Source organism: Pinus tabuliformis, chromosome 9 (assembly GCF_031772625.1).
Source record: "Pinus tabuliformis cultivar Carrire ecotype Pingquan chromosome 9, CPIR1, whole genome shotgun sequence".
NCBI lineage: Eukaryota > Viridiplantae > Streptophyta > Pinopsida > Pinales > Pinaceae > Pinus > Pinus tabuliformis.
The window spans coordinates 1,342,074,115-1,342,094,748 of record NC_142307.1 but is presented as its reverse complement, the minus strand read 5'-3'; positions in this window follow the sequence as shown (position 1 = coordinate 1,342,094,748).

Genomic DNA, 20,634 nt, shown 5'->3' with positions numbered 1-20,634 from the left:
ATTTACCCATAACTGTAAAATATTATCCTTTAATAACTGTAATTCCAAAAATAGTTCATAATTCAAACAAATAGTAATAATCTGTTTGGTTGTAGTAAAATTAAAATATTTACATTAATGGGGGATATTACAATTTCACCCAAATATTGCCCAAAATTGGCCCCTCCCCCCTCATGGGGGGAGTGAGGGAAATATTAGGCAATTAATTTTTATTGTAAATATTTTTTTCCTAATATTTTCCCACCAATTTACTAGAACTATTAATTGCCTAATATTTATCAGCGCCCCACTACCACCCTCGTGATAGGTTGGGGGATGAATAATGGCTAAGTAATATTTATTGTAAATATTAATTGTCCAATATGCCCCCGTCATGAGGGTGAAGGTGGGAGGTAATATTGGGCAGTTAATATTTACTCTATATATTAATTACCCAAGAGTGAATTGCAGTGAAGACAAATATGGAACAATTAATATTTCCTATAAATATTGATTACTACCACGAGAATGGGGTGGAGGAAAAATATTGAGCAAATAATATTTACAGTAAATGTTATTGCCCCAAAAATAAGTGGGTGTTGAATCCATATATGCAGTCAAAAAACTAATTTAAACAACACAAATCAAGATCTAGCTACAATTTTTTTCACCAATTTCAATCATAAATCTACCATATATTTCAAAAAATCATACAATATTTACACTAAATATTAATTACCCATACATATAAAAAATATTTAAAATTAATATTTAAAAAAAATATTAACTACCCCTTCTTCTCCTTTCCAAAATAAACTTAACCAGTCTATCCTTTTAAAATAAACCATTCCATTGAAAATCAAAACTAACTTATTTCTATTTATTAATTTCTAATTCAATTTTCTGATTTTTAATAAATTCTGTTTGTGATTTTTATTTTAATAGTAAATCAAATAACAAAATTAATTTAAAACTCCAATAACAAAATTATCACAATTATAACTACCTATACACGGCCTGGAGTATGCCGTAAAACTGCTTCTGCTTGGCTAAGAGCTCGTCTTCCTCGGACGTAAGGAAACAGGTTAACGGCCCAAGACCCAGAGGCATCTGGCAGGAGTGAGAGCCTGCTCCCGATTACGGACCACCAGCAAGGTTATGCCAGGTGGCGTGGTTTTCCTATTTAACAGTGATGAGTCAAACCCAGCATTCGCGGATAGCAGCCAGAGATTGGCTGTCCTCACTGTTGGTTTGACACCTGAGATGATAGGTTTTACCACCTTCGGAAAAAAAAAAAAAAAACTACCTATACAACCACGCTCTAAATGAGATAGGCAAAACTAAGTGGTACACATTCAATGTTTTACTTAATTTACAAATTTCAGCTGTTAATATGTAACCACGTGTTACACAATAGTCGATTTTGAAAACCACTCGCCGTACCGCCAGCAGGCCATTTGATCAGTTAACATTTACTGTAAATATTAACTGCCGAAGAATATTGGATAAATAATATTTATTAATGGTGGGTTTAACTGTAAAATTAACTGCCCAAGAATATTGGATAAATAATATTTATTACAATAAATATGAATTATCTAATGGTGAAGAATATTGGATAAATAATATTTATTACAATAAATATGAATTATCTAATGGTGGATTTAACTGTAAATATTAACTGCCCAAGAATATTGGATAAAAAATATTTATTACAATAAATATGAATTATCTAATGGTGGGTTTAACTGTATATATTAACTGCCCAAGAATATTGGATAAATAATATTTATTACAATAAATATGAATTATCTGATGGTGGGTAGGTGAGTTGGGGGAAATAAGGTTTACAATAAATATTAACTTTTCAAGATGGATGGGTCGGTGGGAAAATAAAGTTTACAATAAATATTAATTTTTCAAGGTGAATGGGTCGGTGGGAAATTTTGGCAAATAATATTTACAATGAATATTAATTGTGCAATATTTTTTTCCCTTCGTATATTAATTTTATGAGGGAAGGTGGGTGGATGAAAATATTGAGCAAATAATATTTACAATGAATATTATTTGTTTAAAATTGTCTTACATTCTAGTATACTGATGTACCAATAATTTTTTTAATCTCACTTTTATAATATTCGTCTTGCTTTATTCTTAGTACTGAGGATGAATCATATTGAGTGGTTCAAAACACATCGACAATATATTTTTTAATGTGATTTAACCTAAATTTTTCCTTGAAACAATATGAATCATAAAAACCATAAATATTAATTGTTCAATATTTTTCTCCACTCTCCATCACCTTCACTCTCACAATATTTCCCCTCAGAGTTAAGAGTAAATGAACTATCCTATAATAAATTGAACAAGACTTTGGTTTCAAAACTTAACTATTACGATTATAAATTAAACAAAACTTTAAATTCATAGCTTGAAAACATGCACACAAAAAAAGAAGGAGAAAATAAAAAAAAAAATAAAAAAAAAAATAAAAAAATAAAAAAATAAAAATATTTTATAAAAAAAATGACATTAAATTTCAGTGGATACCATACCACTTTGTGTCACACCTATATCCACATACATATAGAAATTTTTTTTGATGTATGCCTAACCTATAAGTTAGCGACCCACTTTATAATACTATTGTCTTATGTGTGCACATTACTTTTAACAATCATACATAAACATTACACAATATATATATAAAATCAACGGGCAAAGATTATTCTGTTAACTTTGCTTTCCATACACTACGCGGCATTGTAATGTATTATCAATTGTGTATTTGGGTGTAAGTCCTACCCTCATGACAGACCTTCAGATAGGCTTACCAACAGTATCGTGAGTTAATATTGCGCGGGCTATGATGGTCCCGCCGCAGCATGTACAGGTGCCAACTCACCCTCGCTATTAAGACAACCGTCCTTACCGGGGCAGGTGTCATGGCCTGGTTCCTTTGGCCATGTGACACCTTGGAAATGCAGATCTCGATCCTATCATTTTTGGTTCCCGCCTTGCTTCGACGGCCTGGATCTCCTCCAGAGATCGGATGGTCGAGAATCATTCAAGGGTTCCATGTGATACTTAAACGCCTCCACATGGTCTCAGAGCTCATTTACGCTTGCGGTCTTTCCGGACCCGGTTCAGTGCTCCATCTCTGGCTCGAATTCATCAGCATTAACCCTTCGTTCTGCAACGCTTCAGAGGCTACGAACCGTCCGTTATCAAACCCTCGCAGGTACTAGCTATTTGATATCCGTTTTGCCATATGTTTTAACTGGTTTGTTTACCATGGAAGGTTTCTTACAATATCATTTCTTTTCCTTGCCAAGCTGTGCAGCTGGGACTTCCTATACCTCGGATGGAAACAGAGTGGCTCCCCACCGCGATACAACTCTCTGGTAGACACAGGTATGTCATCGGCTATTGATGCGCTGTTTGCATAATAGAGTGAAAAGATTACGGGTCATAAACTACAGTTTTGTGGTTTGGTGCAGACCACTACCCCCAACGCGGGTTTTCTTGCTTCAGTCGTTGGGTATTCTCTGTGGAGAACCCTTATGGTTTGCCTTCGTGGTGTAGACTGGTCATGACAGTGATTTTACTGGTTAAATTGTTGCTCACAGAGAAGTTCTGGGTTCTTTTATACATGTTTATGTTTTCCCATTTGCTTTACAATACTGCTGCCCTTGCCGCAAGCTTGGTACATTTGTTTTGATACATATGGGTTTCAGGTCTGGTCTTCGCGCTCAGATCTGAGCACGAATATTTTGGGTTTTCCCTTTATCAAATATGTACAATAATTTATTTTTCAATGCCTCACCGTTCGGTGCAAATTGTATTTGTAAACAGTGTATGGAACTTATCTAACCCTCAGGGTATTTACGCCTGTATCTTATATGGTTCGGATTTGATTTCTTCGACATTCTTGAAACAGAACATGGGGTTTATATGTTGTAGCTGTTTCTACCTATTCTCATAACGGCATTCGCCTATCTATTATCAAGTTGTGATGATAATTTTGGTTACGTGCTCTATGTTTTTAAATGCTCTTCGCATTGCTAATCTATGCAACATGATTTTCGGTGACTGTAAGCAATGTCAAGCTGACTCTTCTCTTTATGGAAAAGTTACACTATATACTTGCGGGTTTTTCCTCCTTACCATTATCGCACAGGTGCTCTTGTATTAATATGACTATCTTCTCTTTAAAGTTGCATACACAGAGTGTTTTATTTATGTATACCGCTGTTCCCATTTATCATTCTAAATGCACAGAGTTTTACATATACATATACTTCTTGTACTCTATTTATAGCTCTAGATGTACAGGGTCTTTATATTCACATGCTCACTGTGTTTCCATTTTTCGCTCTAAATACACCGGGTTCTATTTTACTATGTCCGCGTGTACTGCGTCTTGGTGACAAAGGTTAATGAAATGCGATTATAATTTCCATCCTCTGTTTGTACAGTTCACCAATAATGCTCTGTCTAGAGTAATGTAACGGTTTATGCACATGTTATTCATTATTCGTGCCTAACACTGTCTCACTACTCCTCCGTCACTATTCAGATTCGGAGGTTTAAACCCTCGTTCTCTTGTCATTTCACAGCATTGTTCGGTTAACTGCCATAGTTTTTCCTACTATTTGATTCGCTGGTAACTATTCGTTACAGACAGTGTATTGACCTCGTTAATGAGGTTGGGTCAAGTCCGTTACACAGTAACCAGACCTTGATAGATGTTTCCTTGTATCCATGTACAGTTTTGCTTACTATCTCTGTGTAGCTTTCTTTACCGGAGTACTATTCCAGACCCTGTCTAATATTCGACAGTCTGTCCCTTAATTTAAAGTTTGCATTTATACATTTACGCTAATCATCGTGACAGTGTCTAGGAAAATAAAAAGACATATTTCCTATTCGACTACTGTAATTTTAATGCACTTTTATTCTCAATCAGGGACTTCACAGTTTGGAACCGTACCTGGTTCGCCAGTCTCAGGAATGGTTTTTCAAACAAAACAAGTCACCTGAGCTTTAATTCTGCTCGTCCACCCAGCCATGAGATCCATCCCTCAGACGGAATTCTCCCCCCGAGCCATCCTGCAGGCCTCAAGCCCTCAACAGGATTTGTGCACTCTCTGTGCCTGGTTATCTGGTCCTAACCAGACTTAACCACTTTTCTCTTTCTTTTTCCTTTTTCCTCTTCTTGGAAAAGAATCTCTTCTGTCTGTCCTCACAGCACAGAACCTCCTCCCTCAGTCAGGACTTTTCCTGTTTTGGAGGGTAGTTTCCATCAGTTATCATAACTGATCTTTTTCTTTAAGATCCACCTCTTAGAGGCTGCCAGCATTTCAAGAAATATTTAAATTACTTTAAAAAAAATAGTTTGTCACAGTTTTGTTTAAAACATAACAACAACTGTATTACTGTCTTTTACCACAGTAAACTTTCACATTTACATAGCCTGGGGTCATTACATCTCCCCCTCCTGTGATTGGACATCGTCCCGATGTCTGTCACTCTTAAACAAATTCGGGTAAGCTTCTCTAAGGAGTTCCTCATCCTCCCAAGTGGCTTCTTCCGGCCCATAGTGCTGCCACTGCACTTTAGCTTGGAAAATAACCCGTTTCCGCAGTTGCACTTCTCTCCGGTCGAGAATGGTCAGTGGTTCGACCAGAACCTCGCCTTCCGGCTCGACCTGCAATCAGCAACAGATTTAGTTATTTTCTTGTTTCGGAACAAAGCTTATCTAGAATGACCAGATTAATTCTTACCCGAACATTCTGCCATTGAATCACATGCTTAGGATCGTAGACGTATTGTTTCAATACGGAAACGTGAAAAACATTGTGGATCCTAATATGGCTTGGTAGGGCGAGTTGATAAGCTACCGGCCCCACCCTTGCCAAGATTTGGAAAGGGCCAAAATAACGAGGTGCAAGTTTGGCACACCCGCTCCACTGCAAGGTACTCCTTCTGGGTTGGATTCTGACAAACACATGGTCCCCAACTTGAAATTCTTTGAACCTTCTCTTTCGATCAGCAAAACTTTTCTGTCTATCTTGAGCAGCTTTTAAGTTGGTACGCACCCTTTTTACCGTTTCTTCCATTTCCTTGAGCATTTCAGGACCAATTCGTAACCTGTCCTCAGGTCCACCCCAACTTGAGGGTGTGCGGCACTTCCGCCCATACATGACCTCAAAAGGACTCAACTGTGTTGAGGAGTGATACCCATTGTTATATGCAAATTCGACCAGGTGGAGATATTCTTCCCATTGGGTTGGCTTCATCATAACACATGCTCTCAGCATGTCCTCCACAACCTGATTCACTCGCTCCGTTTGGCCATCTGTTTGGGGATGATAGGCTGTGCTAAAGTTCAGCTGTGTTCCCAGTTCAGCAAACAATGTCCTCCAAAAGGCTGATGTAAACTTAACATCACGATCGGAGATGATTACCTTCGGAAGTCCATGCAATTTGAATACATTTTGCATGAAAATATGAGCAATTTGCACAGCCTTATATGTTGATTGCACAGGTATGAAGTGTGCTGCCTTACTCAACTTATCCACTACCACCATAATGGAATCATTATTTTTCTTCGTTCGAGGCAATCCAGTTATAAAATCCATGGAGATAGTCTCCCATTTCCATTCCGGAATGGGTAAGGGTTGTAGCAGCCCTGCTGGATGCAAATGCTCCGCCTTGATCTGCTGACATTCTAGACATCGTGCTAGATACTCAGCTACCTCCTTCTTCATTTTTGGCCAGTAATATTCTTTTCGAAGAGCGGTAATCATTTTCTGGTATCCTGGATGCCCGGTGTAATGGCTGATGTGGAATTCGTCCAGAATCAACTTCTTAAGACTACCTTCATTGGGTACATACAGCTTTTTATTAAAGTACAACATTCCGGCATCATCTAGTTCATACCCTTGTTGGATTTCCTTACCAGATAGTTGCTGTATTTGCTGATAAATAGCATCTTGTTCAGCCGCTGTTTTTATCTTTTCAATCAGAGTACTTTGCCATTTACTGACCGAAATCTTGCACACGCACTGTACCTTCCGACTTAATGCATCCGCTACTCGGTTCTCCTTCCCTTTTAGATGCTTAATTTCAAAGTCGAACCCGCTTAAGAAGTCAGCCCAACGAGCTTGTCTCGTATTTAAGGTGGGTTGGCTGAAATAGTTTGTTAAGCTGTGGTGGTCTGTTAGCAACAGAAATTTTCTGCCCAAGAGATAGTGTCGCCACATTTTCAGGGCATGAATGACAGCTGCCAGCTCCAAGTCGTAAGCAGAGTATTTCTGCTCATGTTCTTTCAGTTTCCTAGATTCATAAGCAATGACTCTTCCTTCTTGCATCAGCACTCCTCCCACACCTTCTTTACTTGCGTCCGTGCAGACCACGTAATCCTTATTAGGATCAGCTATACTCAGTACAGGTGCGGTGGTGAGTAAGTGCTTGAGCTGTTCAAAACTCTTCTGGCATTCTGAGGTCCACTTAAATACTTTTCCCTTCTTTTGTAAGGAGGTGATAGGGTATGCTACCCTTGAAAAGCCTTCAACAAATCTTCTATAATAACCCGCTAACCCCATAAAGGACCTAATATCTGCCACGTCCTTTGGTATGGGCCATTCCATTATAGTTCTGATTTTCTCAGGATCTACTGCGATTCCTTCCTTTGTGATTACGTGGCCTAAGTATTGTATCTCCTCCTTGAAGAAATCACACTTACTAAACTTTGCATATAATTGATGTTCTCGCAAAGTTTGCAACACCAATCTAAGGTGTTCCTCATGCTCCTTTCTTGATCGGGAGTAAATCAGAATGTCATCTATGAATATCAACACAAACTTGTCTAAGAACCTGTGAAACACACTGTTCATCAGACACATGAAGGTAGCAGGTGCATTGGTCAGACCAAAAGGTAGCACCACGAATTCATAATGCCCATACCGCGTTCTGAAAGCGGTCTTAGCGATATCCTCCTCTTTAATTCTGATCTGATGGTAACCAGATCGCAGATCGATTTTAGAAAATATCGTCGCTCCCTTCACCTGATCAAAAAGTTCGTCGATCCTAGGCAAAGGATATTTATTTTTGATCGTGAGCTTATTCAGCTGACGATAATCAATGCACATCTGAAAAGTTCCATCTTTCTTTTTGACAAACAGCACTGGGGCTCCCCAGGGCGATACACTGGGACGGATGTAATTTTTATCTAACAGCTCCTGCAGTTGCATTTTTAATTCTGTTAGTTCTGGTACACTCATGCGGTATGGTGCCCGTGATACGGGTGCTGCCCCTGGAATCAGCTCAATGGTGAAATCCACATCTCTCTTAGGTGGTAATCCCGGTACTTCCTCGGGAAAAACATCTGCAAATTCCTGTACCACTGGAATGCTACCCAGCATAGCAGTTTTATCCTTCTGATTTGCGTAACCCACCTGAATAGCGTAGATTTGACATTTCTTCTTGATGCACTTAGCTAGCTGAGATGCTGTAATGGGTCGAATCTGTACAGGATGTCTGATTCCTTGTAACTCCTGCTGCTCTCCACGGTCATCCTTATAGTAGATGGTTTTGGTCTTGCAATTCACTAAGGACCAGTGTTTTTCCAGCCAGTCCATCCCAATCAGGATATCGTATGAACCCAACGGTAGTACATTTAAATCTGCCACTATTGGCTGTCCTGCTATGGTTAAGGAGCAATTATTTACTTTGGCCAAGACTCGTCTCTTGGCTCCTGTAGCTAATTGGACCAGCCATGGATTTCTGAACTTTTCAGCTTGTAGTTTACACTGTTCTACTATTTTTGGGCTAACATAACTTAAAGTAGCTCCTGGATCAATAAGAACAGCTATAGAAAGATTTGAGATTTTACCTTCGAATTCAACCATAGATGGTTGGTACTCCGCTTGTCGGTCTTCCAAAGCCGCATTAATTCTGGGTACACTGCGTGCCACGTCCCCAACGGTCGATGCCTCATGAATTTGGGATATCTGGTCTGTCCCCTTTCGCTGTGGGCAGTTTTTCACATAGTGAGGTCCTCCACAACCCCAGCATTGAACTGGAGGTCTGGTCATCCCCTCACCTTCTGGTCTAACAGGCTGCTCATTTACTCTAGATTCGCTCATTGGCCTAGATCGGGGCGCATTCCTTGCAACAGATCTACTGTTTAATCCTTTACCAGCACCTTTACTCCCACTGCTGCGACCTCCTTTGCTGCTCCCAACCATCCGACTGCTCTTTTTTTCATTCCATCTTTTGTTTGAGGTGTCCCCCTTCTGTTTACTCTGCTGGTAGCAGATCCTTGCTTTACGGATAGCCTCATCCATGGTCCTAGGATTGTCAAACTCAATCCTTTCCCTTATATATGAAGGTAAGCTACTCACAAACCTTTGGACCTTGGCTTTCTCCTCCTTGATGTAAGGTACATAACGTAGCAGTGAGGTAAAGCGATTAATGAACTCGTCCATTGTCTGCTGTCCCAATCTTAAATCATGGAATTCCCTTGCCTTTTCATCATAAAAGCGTTCAGTCAGATACCTCTCTTTGAAGTATTTCTGAAACTTCTCCCAGGTAATGGTCCGTTCGCTTACCCCTTTGACAATTTTGATTTCCTCCCACCACAAGGTTGCCTTACCTTGTAACTGAAAAATAGCTAATCTTGCCTTCAGGTTATGATCATACTCGTACAACTGAAAATATTTATTCATATTTATTAACCAAGCTTCAGCTGCTTCCTCCTGTTCGCCATCAAAATGCGGGGGTTTAATTTTTCGAAACTCCCCCTGCAGCTCCATTTTCTGCCGTTTTGAAGTTTGCTGTTCTGGTACATTATCAGAATGATCCTCCTTGCCTTCTGAAAGTTCAGGTTCCATCTGATAATTCTGTTCTTCGGTCATCCTCTGCTGTTCCGCACTGGGGTTGGATAGAGGGGGATTTTGCCTATCCGACAAACTCTTCAAAATTCTTTCTTGTTCAACTGTCAACCGCGCGTTGTCCTCTCGCAACCGTGCCATCTCATTCTTCAATTCCTGGACAGTTTCCAGGATTGCAAGGTTGGTACTTCGTGTTTCTGCACCCAATTGTACCCACAGCTCTGGATTCTCTTGAGGGTTACTGCCGGTTCCTTGCATTTTGTCTCTTTTCTGGCTTAACTGCTAGCTGTTGTAATTCTGTATTTCACCCCAAATAGACAGAACACAGTTAAGTACATTATTATCTTGCATATGTATGCATGGTGTACCCTTCTGCACAATGAAACATGTTCTACTTGAGGCCACAGTGTTGAAACTGGGCTCTGATACCAATTTGTCACACCTATATCCACATACATATAGAAAAAAATTTTGATGTATGCCTAACCTATAAGTTAGCGACCCACTTTATAATACTACTGTCTTATGTGTGCACATTACTTTTAACAATCATACATAAACATTACACAATATATATATAAAATCAACGGGCAAAGATTATTCTGTTAACTTTGCTTTCCATACACTACGCGGCATTGTAATGTATTATCAATTGTGTATTTGGGTGTAAGTCCTACCCTCATGACAGACCTTCAGATAGGCTTACCAACAGTATCGTGAGTTAATATTGCGCGGGCTATGATGGTCTCGCCGCAGCATGTACAGGTGCCAACTCACCCTCGCTATTAAGACAACCATCCTTACCGGGGCAGGTGTCATGGCCTGGTTCCTTTGGCCATGTGACACCTTGGAAATGTAGATCTCGATCCTATCATTTTTGGTTCCCGCCTTGCTTCGACGGCCTGGATCTCCTCCAGAGATCGGATGGTCGAGAATCATTCAAGGGTTCCATGTGATACTTAAACGCCTCCACATGGTCTCAGAGCTCATTTACGCTTGCGGTCTTTCCGGACCCGGTTCAGTGCTCCATCTCTGGCTCGAATTCATCAGCATTAACCCTTCGTTCTGCAATGCTTCAGAGGCTACGAACCGTCCGTTATCAAACCCTCGCAGGTACTAGCTATTTGATATCCGTTTTGCCATATGTTTTAACTGGTTTGTTTACCATGGAAGGTTTCTTACAGTATTATTTCTTTTCCTTGCCAAGCTGTGCAGCTGGGACTTCCTATACCTCGGATGGAAACAGAGTGGCTCCCCACCGCGATACAGCTCTCCGGTAGACACAGGTATGTCATCGGCTATTGATGCGCTGTTTGCATAATAAAGTGAAAAGATTACGGGTCATAATCTACAGTTTTGTGGTTTGGTGCAGACCACTACCCCCAACGCGGGTTTTCTTGCTTCAGTCGCTGGGTATTCTCTGTGGAGAACCCTTATGGTTTGCCTTCGTGGTGTAGACTGGTCATGACAGTGATTTTACTGGTTAAATTGTTGCTCACAGAGAAGTTCTGGGTTCTTTTATACATGCTTATGTTTTCCCATTTGCTTTACAATACTGCTGCCCTTGCGGCAAGCTTGGTACATTTGTTTTGATACATATGGGTTTCAGGTCTGGTCTTCGCGCTCAGATCTGAGCACGAATATTTTGGGTTTTCCCTTTATCAAATATGTACAATAATTTATTTTTCAATGCCTCACCGTTCGGTGCAAATTGTATTTGTAAACAGTGTATGGAACTTATCTAACCCTCAGGGTATTTACGCCTGTATCTTATATGGTTCGGATTTGATTTCTTCGACATTCTTGAAACAGAACATGGGGTTTATATGTTGTCGCTGTTTCTACCTATTCTCATAACGGCATTCGCCTATCTATTATCAAGTTGTGATGATAATTTTGGTTACGTGCTCTGTGTTTTTAAATGCTCTTCGCATTGCTAATCTATGCAACATGATTTTCGGTGACTGTAAGCAATGTCAAGCTGACTCTTCTCTTTATGGAAAAGTTACACTATATACTTGCGGGTTTTTCCTCCTTACCGTTATCGCACAGGTGCTCTTGTATTAATATGACTATCTTCTCTTTAAAGTTGCATACACAGAGTGTTTTATTTATGTATACCGCTGTTCCCATTTATCGTTCTAAATGCACAGAGTTTTACATATACATATACTTCCTGTACTCTATTTATAGCTCTAGATGTACAGGGTCTTTATATTCACATGCTCACTGTGTTTCCATTTTTCGCTCTAAATACACCGGGTTCTATTTTACTATGTCCGCGTGTACTGCGTCTTGGTGACAAAGGTTAATGAAATGCGATTATAATTTCCATCCTCTGTTTGTACAGTTCACCAATAATGCTCTGTCTAGAGTAATGTAACGGTTTATGCACAGGTTATTCATTATTCGTGCCTAACACTGTCTCACTACTCCTCCGTCACTATTCAGATTCGGAGGTTTAAACCCTCGTTCTCTTGTCATTTCACAGTATTGTTCGGTTAACTGCCATAGTTTTTCCTACTATTTGATTCGCTGGTAACTATTCGTTACAGACAGTGTATTGACCTCGTTAATGAGGTTGGGTCAAGTCCGTTACACAGTAACCAGACCTTGATAGATGTTTCCTTGTATCCATGTACAGTTTTGCTTACTATCTCTGTGTAGCTTTCTTTACCGGAGTACTATTCCAGACCCTGTCTAATATTCGACAGTCTGTCCTTTAATTTAAAGTTTGCATTTATACATTTACGCTAATCATCGTGACAGTGTCTAGGAAAATAAAAAGACATATTTCCTATTCGACTACTGTAATTTTAATGCACTTTTATTCTCAGTCAGGGACTTCACAGTTTGGAACCGTACCTGGTTCGCCAGTCTCAGGAATGGTTTTTCAAACAAAACAAGTCACCTGAGCTTTAATTCTGCTCGTCCACCCAGCCATGAGATCCATCCCTCAGACGGAATTCTCCCCCCGAGCCATCCTGCAGGCCTCAAGCCCTCAATAGGATTTGTGCACTCTCTGTGCCTGGTTATCTGGTCCTAACCAGACTTAACCACTTTTCTCTTTCTTTTTCCTTTTTCCTCTTCTTGGAAAAGAATCTCTTCTGTCTGTCCTCACAGCACAGAACCTCCTCCCTCAGTCAGGACTTTTCCTGTTTTGGAGGGTAGTTTCCATCAGTTATCATAACTGATCTTTTTCTTTAAGATTCACCTCTTAGAGGCTACCAACATTTCAAGAAATATTTAAATTACTTAAATAAAAGAAATAGTTTGTCACAGTTTTGTTTAAAACATAACAACAACTGTATTACTGTCTTTTACCACAGTAAACTTTCACATTTACATATCCTGGGGTCATTACACTTTGCCAACCCTTATGCAAAAACATGACATAAACCACAAGAAATAAATAACACAATTAAATACAGAGTGAAAAGGAGTATGGGATTTTGTACTAGCCCTAAATGTACCTGTTAAATAATAGAAAACTAAAGAATGTACTGGATGATAAGGAAACATACGCGATGTGAAAGTTGAAATCGAATATGTAATATAGCATTAATTTTTTTGAAAAATACATTAATAATTCAAGTCAATACTGCGACGAGCCATACCTTTGGTTCAGCTACACATTTGCTATACGCATTCCTTTGTAGCCAATTCTTGCTTTGCTGGTGTTTTTGCTCAACAATATGTGCATGACCATCCACAAAAGGTCGAGGAGTGCTAGCTCGCTTGATAATCATGTATTTAATTAAGAAATTGATAGTTCTTTAAACCAATGTATTGTGACAAAAATATGATCGGAGAGTATTTATAGCTATCAATGTTTGAAGTTATCAATTCTAATGGTGTAAAGGTGACTTATACTAAGATTTGTCTATAAACACCCAAAAATTATTACATTTAAATTGTTAATTAGTGTATATTAATATAATGTGTCATCTAACAATTCGAAATTGTCCATAGCACCAAAAATTTATACATCGAAATTGTTGATAAACACCAAAATTCCCTAATTAAATGCATAACTGTCCTTAATTTGAAAAAATATCTAAATTAAAATTAATAAAAAAATCCAACTCTTGAAAATACATTAATGATTAAAACATAAAATTCACAAATTTCTTCATAATTTCAATGGATAAAAAAAACTGAAAAGCAGGGTGGTGGAAGTCATTATCTTCCATTTATTTAATAATAAAGCCATTAATGGTTGGCCCCATTAAGGGCTGGCGTTGGTAGTTTTCAAGGCGAATCCCAAATTTCTCAATGGCAACTAAGTAGATTATAGTTGTTTTGAAAAGATTTTTAGATTAAGGTTAAATTTATAGAAAAAGGTTATGGGGTGCTACAATCACTTAATTATTTGTGGAAGTCATTATCTTCCATTTATTTAATAATAAAGCCATTAATGGTTGGCCCTATTAAGGGCTGGCGTTGGTAGTTTTCAAGGCGAATCCCAAATTTCTCAATGGTAACTAAGTAGATTATAGTTGTTTTGAAAAGATTTTTAGATTAAGGTTAAATTTATAGAAAAAGGTTATGGGGTGCTACAATCACTTAATTATTTCAAATATATATACATAATAATTAAATTAAATTGAAATATAAAACAGATATATTATTGGATAAATGACCACAAAATATTACAAATACACCAAAATTTACCAAGACATGTATTTTAAAAATTGAACACATACATGGTAGCTTTTATACTCTTAAATTCCATGTTTAAAGTCCCCTCTTCCCTTCAATATTAAACAATTGTAAAAGTAGAAACAATCAAATAAGTTATTAAACACTATGGGATGTCACAACCACCCAATCATTATAGAAAAAAATATTATATAATATATATTATAATTAAATTAAGTCGTAGTTTAAAAATTATGTTTTTTTGCCCTAAAAGTTATGGAAATTCTGGTCATATTTTGAAAAAATCCGGTAGGGATTTTTGTAAATCCAAGTAAAAGCTGTCAAAATTCATAATTTTAAGTATTTTGGACGTTTTTGATGGTGCTGAATCCATTTCCACCATCAAAAACATGATTGGAACACTCGATCTACAAAAAAAAATTGAATTTTTTTTGCTCGGATTGGACCACTTTTGGTCGTCCAGGCAATTCAAGACTCCTTAAATTAAATTAAATTAGAATATAAAACAAATATATTATTGGATAAATAATCACAAAATATTACAAATCCACCAAAATTTACCAAGACATGTGCTTTAAAAATTGAACACATGCAGGGTAGCTTTCATACTCTTAAATGCCATGTTTAAAGTTCTCTCTTCCCCTCAATATTAAACAATTGTAAAAGTAGAGACAAACAAATCAATTATTAAAGATAGGAGTTTATAGTGTCGGAATCCGGTGAAAACTTTGAGGTGAAATCTTCATTTGTGTTATTTAAACTAGTTTTTTCAATGTATATATGGATTCGACACCATGAAAAACCCCTAAGGCACTTCTATTGTGCAGGGTTTACCCATCAATCTTGTGATTTCAATGAATTCCTACAAAATTTTAGAAAAATTAAACCAAAAAAACTTCCAAAACTAAAAACAACTCCTTAAAAATAAAATAATTTAATTTCTATGTATCTTTTCATTCCATTTTCCAAAACAAATACAACTACCTCTACATTCTCCTCGTAACAACCAAAATCATATAATGTTATCAATCTAGATTGCAAATAAATCAAATATTAATTAATCCGTAACAACCAAAATCATATAATGTTATCAATCTAGATTGCAAATAAATCAAATATTAATTAATCCGTAACAACCAAAATCATATAATGTTATCAATCTAGATTGCAAATAAATCAAATATTAATTAATCCGTACGGTAGTTAATGAAGGTTCCTCGCTGTTAAGATCGAAAATCCGTGATTTCCCGTCAGCAATATGAGTTCATGCAGACATAGTACAAGTCTACAATCATGACTCAATACAAGAGCTTAGGTAACCAATCACAACCTTAAAAAAATAATCCAAATAAAAATATTTTTTAGTGATAGCGTTAACAATACACACGCGTTTTTATTTTTTGGTTAATTAAAAAGAAATTAAAGATCAACGATATTTTTTTTTTTTTCGAAGGTGGTAAAACCTATCAACTCAGGTGTCAAACCAACAGTGAGGACAGCCATCTCTGGCTGCTATCCGCGAATGCTGGGTTTGACTCATCACTGTTAAATAGGAAAACCACGCCACCTGGCATAACCCTGCTGGTGGTCCGTAATCGGGAGCAGGCTCTCACTCCTGCCAGATGCCTCTGGGTCTTGGGCCGTTAACCTGTTTCCTTACGTCCGAGGAAGACGAGCTCTTAGCCAAGCAAAAGCAGTTTTACGGCATACTCCAGGCCGGAGATCAACGATATCTTGCTAGCACCAGTAATAATAATAATTAAAAAAAAATTATTTTATTTTATTTATTAATTTATTAATTAAAATTTTTCATAATTAATTTTTTCTATTTCTAACGCTTTAAAACCTTAATTGTCTAATATATTTTCCACCTAATCCTCACCCTCATAATATTTCTTCCCACCCCAACTTTAACGAAAATAAATATTAATTGTGAAATATTTTATCCCATGATATTTTCCACGAGGCCCACCCTCATCCTAACGAGTAAATAAATTATCCCTTAAAAAAATATCTTCGCATTTATTAATTTTTAATTATTTCTCTTTATAATTATTTTTATTTATAATCTCTATAAATTTATTTATTTACTCATAAATTTATTTAAATAATAATTAAAATATTCATTTAAAATATTATAATATTTAAAAATTAAAAAAAAAAAATTAGCGCAATTATAATTACATATAAAGTATGTTTTAAAATTGTTTTTAGTTATTGGTCAAGAATTTTAGTTGTTAGATGTTCTGCGCTGACTATTTAACATGCAAAGCTAGATCTGATTCTTCAACTTGTCCTGACAATAATTACTTATGACTGGGAGGCATCTCACTGGAGTGAAAATCCGACATCTCACATGTATTAAAGTATTCTACATTTACGAACCACTATCTAGTAATTCAAATAACTGATACTTTAGTTTTCCTTGAATAACAATGATACCATAGTATTACCTAAAATACACGAATACACCGTACACCTCTCCAATGCCATTTGGATCAATCCGATAAGGAGAGTGACGTGCAACGGCCTGTTCCTGCTGAGTCAGCGACGAAAAATATTTAGCTTTTCCATGCACGTAAATATCTGAGCTGGCACCACACTTCACTTATTTCCCTCCTAATCCCACGGGGTTCCACAATATTACCGTTGTAATTGATTCATTTTTAATGCCCTCTGCACTAACAAAAGAAATGCAATGATGGACGCGTTGCCTTCACTTTAAGTATTCTGTTCAATGTGAACTGCCTTTCAAATCCAATCAAATCTTAGGAAGCTGTGGGGAAATTCGGAGTATCTCAAACTTGGGAAAAGATTGTGGGATTTCTCTTACTATTATATTATCAAGTTGTTTAAATTTCATTCCATTTTTTGGTTACTCATTAAATGGAAAAACCATGAAGCATTATCTATCTCTTGGTATAATATGGCTATTTGGCTATTGCTGTTTTATAAGATGGGTATTATTATATTAGTATTGGAATTACGCATTTAATTTTGCTTTTGATTATTTAGTAATTTGTTTTTCTTAAAAATTTATGTTGTTTATCTAAAAAAAATTATTATTTCTATTTTCATGAATTATAATTTTTTTCCATAAATTCAATTTAAGATGACAAATTTAAAAGAGGAAAAAATAATTAAAAAAACTTTTCCAATATATTTTATTTTATTTTAATTTTCAGTTTTATTACTTTTTAGTTTGAGTGATAATTTCTGTCTTTTTTATTTTCAATTCCAATTCCAATTCCATTAGCCATATTTTTTTCTCTATTTTCAATTTCAATTCCATTATCTATATATTTTATTTTCTTTGTTAATTCTTAATTTCATTTTATTTTTTTCCTTCACATTTCTATAATTTTCTTAGAGTCATCTAGGGAGGCCACAAATTCGCTTGTTTTTTTTCTCTATTTTCAATTCCAATTCCAATAGTCATATTTTTTTTCCTTGTTAATTCTTAATTTCATTTTATTTTTTTCCTTCACATTTCTATAATTTTTTTAGAGTCGTCTAAGGAGGCCACAAATTCACCTGGAAAATAGTGGAAATTGTGGCAGAAATTTTGGGAAATTTGGATTACAGCGAAACGTAAGGATTTTGGGTGCTTAGGGGTTTTTTTGATGGTGCTAAATCCATTTCCACCATCAAAAAATTAATTTAAACACTCATTTGATCATATTTTTTGGAAAAGAAATCGTTGGATTCCCATTTTCGTTTAGTTTCTTTTTCCTCCTATGCTTTGTTGTTGTTTATTGATTTCTTGAAATATCCATGTTTACAAGACTCTTGGACACTATGAAATGAAACTAAATTTTCTTACATCTGTCTTTTAATGTTCAAAGTTGAGGCCATGTCATAAAACCCTATCATATAATCACAACATAACAATTTTATTAACTTGTTTCGAATTTTAATATTTGATTTTGGTTTAACATTTCTTATTCCATTTATTGTTAACCAATTTCTCCACAGAATATGTAGAGTAGTTTTATATCATTTCAGGAGAACGATCAACTTTTTGAATTTAAATATTGGATTTTGGTTTAACATTTTTTATTCCATTTATTGTTAAACAATTTCTCCACAAAATATGTAGAGTAGTTTTATATGATTTTAGGGAGTATGTGACGCCCCTCGTGAGATGTGATATTAGTAAATTAGTAAGTTTAGCTGTGAGATAAACTCTGTTTGGTGAAATATAAAAACTCTGTTGATTAGTATTGTTAACCAATATGTTAATTAATTGTGTTATCATTTATTTAATCTGGATACATGATTAATTATGGCCAATCACTGTGAAGGTGGTTAAAAAAAAAAAAAAAAAACCCTAACTACCTTCAAGAGGCAGTTGAGACCTCTGGAGGAAAAAGGGAAAATGCCAAGTCTGGTTGGGATCAGATGGCAAAAAGATAGTAAGAGAATGCTATGTTCGGTAGTGATCGGATGGCATGTTGGTGAGGAAGAAAATTCCTACACTCGCTATGTCTGGTTAGGACCAGATAGCGAAATCTGGCATGGCCAGTGAGATTGCAGACGAGAGGATCTGCTAATGTGCTTGGGGGTGGAAGATCGAGGAGGACCTTCCTACGGACGGGTGGACGACAAGCATTACACACAGGTTTGCCTGTTATACAGGTAAGGATTACTGTGCTTAATAACTATGAAATTTGCAATATGGTTATGTGTGTGCGCATAGATTAGTGAAGAGAATGCTATTCGTTTTCTTGACTAAGGAAAAAAAAAAAGAAACAAAAACAGAAAATTGTTCTTATGCATTCGGCAGAGACCGATTCTATATATATAAATGCAAGCATTGAGCGTGTAAGTAAATCGAAATTCTGTAACACCGGCAGCAGAATAAACATTTAACAGAAACGAAAGCCAGTAACCCTACTCTGTATTCTCATGCAGATGACATTTAGAGAGAGTCGAATCATAAGCAGATTAACAGTTTCTTTATTGCATTATAGCAGCATTTAACAATGGAAAGTTCAATAATATTCAGAATAACGAACAGGCCGAGCGCATGTCGGCGAACCATAATATAAGCTCAGGTAGAACAAATTACTCCTGTCATTATACAAGAAAAATAATTGAGTAAATACACTAGCGGTATATAAAGATGATCACAGACTGAGGAATGTCTATACCGTGAAAACGAAAACGGAAAGAGAACCATAACATTTTTGCATGCACACGGTAAGTGCCAGATCCGGCTCCTAAGAGTCACCGCCGCTGGCGGAAGCGAATGCTTAGCCGACAGGGCTCTATGGCCGAACTAAAACAATATAAGACCATCATGCAACAAACATTACATTTGTAAGAAATTGAAAGGAGATTCAAATACAATCTGAATGCATAATAAAGCCGAACTATAGGCGAGAATACCCATATACAATATGAAAGCATAATAAAGCCGAACTGTAGGTGAGAATACCCTATGAACGGTTCTATATAGAACTCGGGCTATACCCAGCTAAAATATCTGCACATAGTGGGTCTGGAACAAAACAGTAAGAGATTATATTATAAAGACGGTGGCAACAAAGCCTCGAAACATTGTTACGAACTGTGCATGACCCAGAAACCAAAAGAACTCATTTATACAGTTAAGCCAACAAACAGCGCTTGGCGGGGCTTCGACATAAGTCAGATAACAAAACAAAAACTGTTGCTATTAGCCGCATAAATTTAGAAACGAAAAATCATGTAACATCGCAGCAAGAAGCCCTGGTTATAAGTCACAGGGACCGAATGCTAGAGCATAAGCCTCGGCATCCCTGTTCCAGAGGAACTATAGCTCAGAAAATGCCCAGAAAGTAAAGAACCATCAAAACGCAGGTCATATGGTTCTGTCCGATTCTTACCTGTAGAGGGACGGTGGAGGAAGGAACCCGACTTCCACGGTGCCGGCTGGTCGCCGAAGCATCTCCCTAACACAATAATGTAAAGGGTCAGAACCTGCTCGATACTGTGAATACCATAAATCAACAATAAAAACCGAGAACTGTAAACAAATCCGGAGGCATGGGTCGCCTTGGTAATCGAGGGTAAAGAAGAGTAAGTAAATAACCATCAAATATAC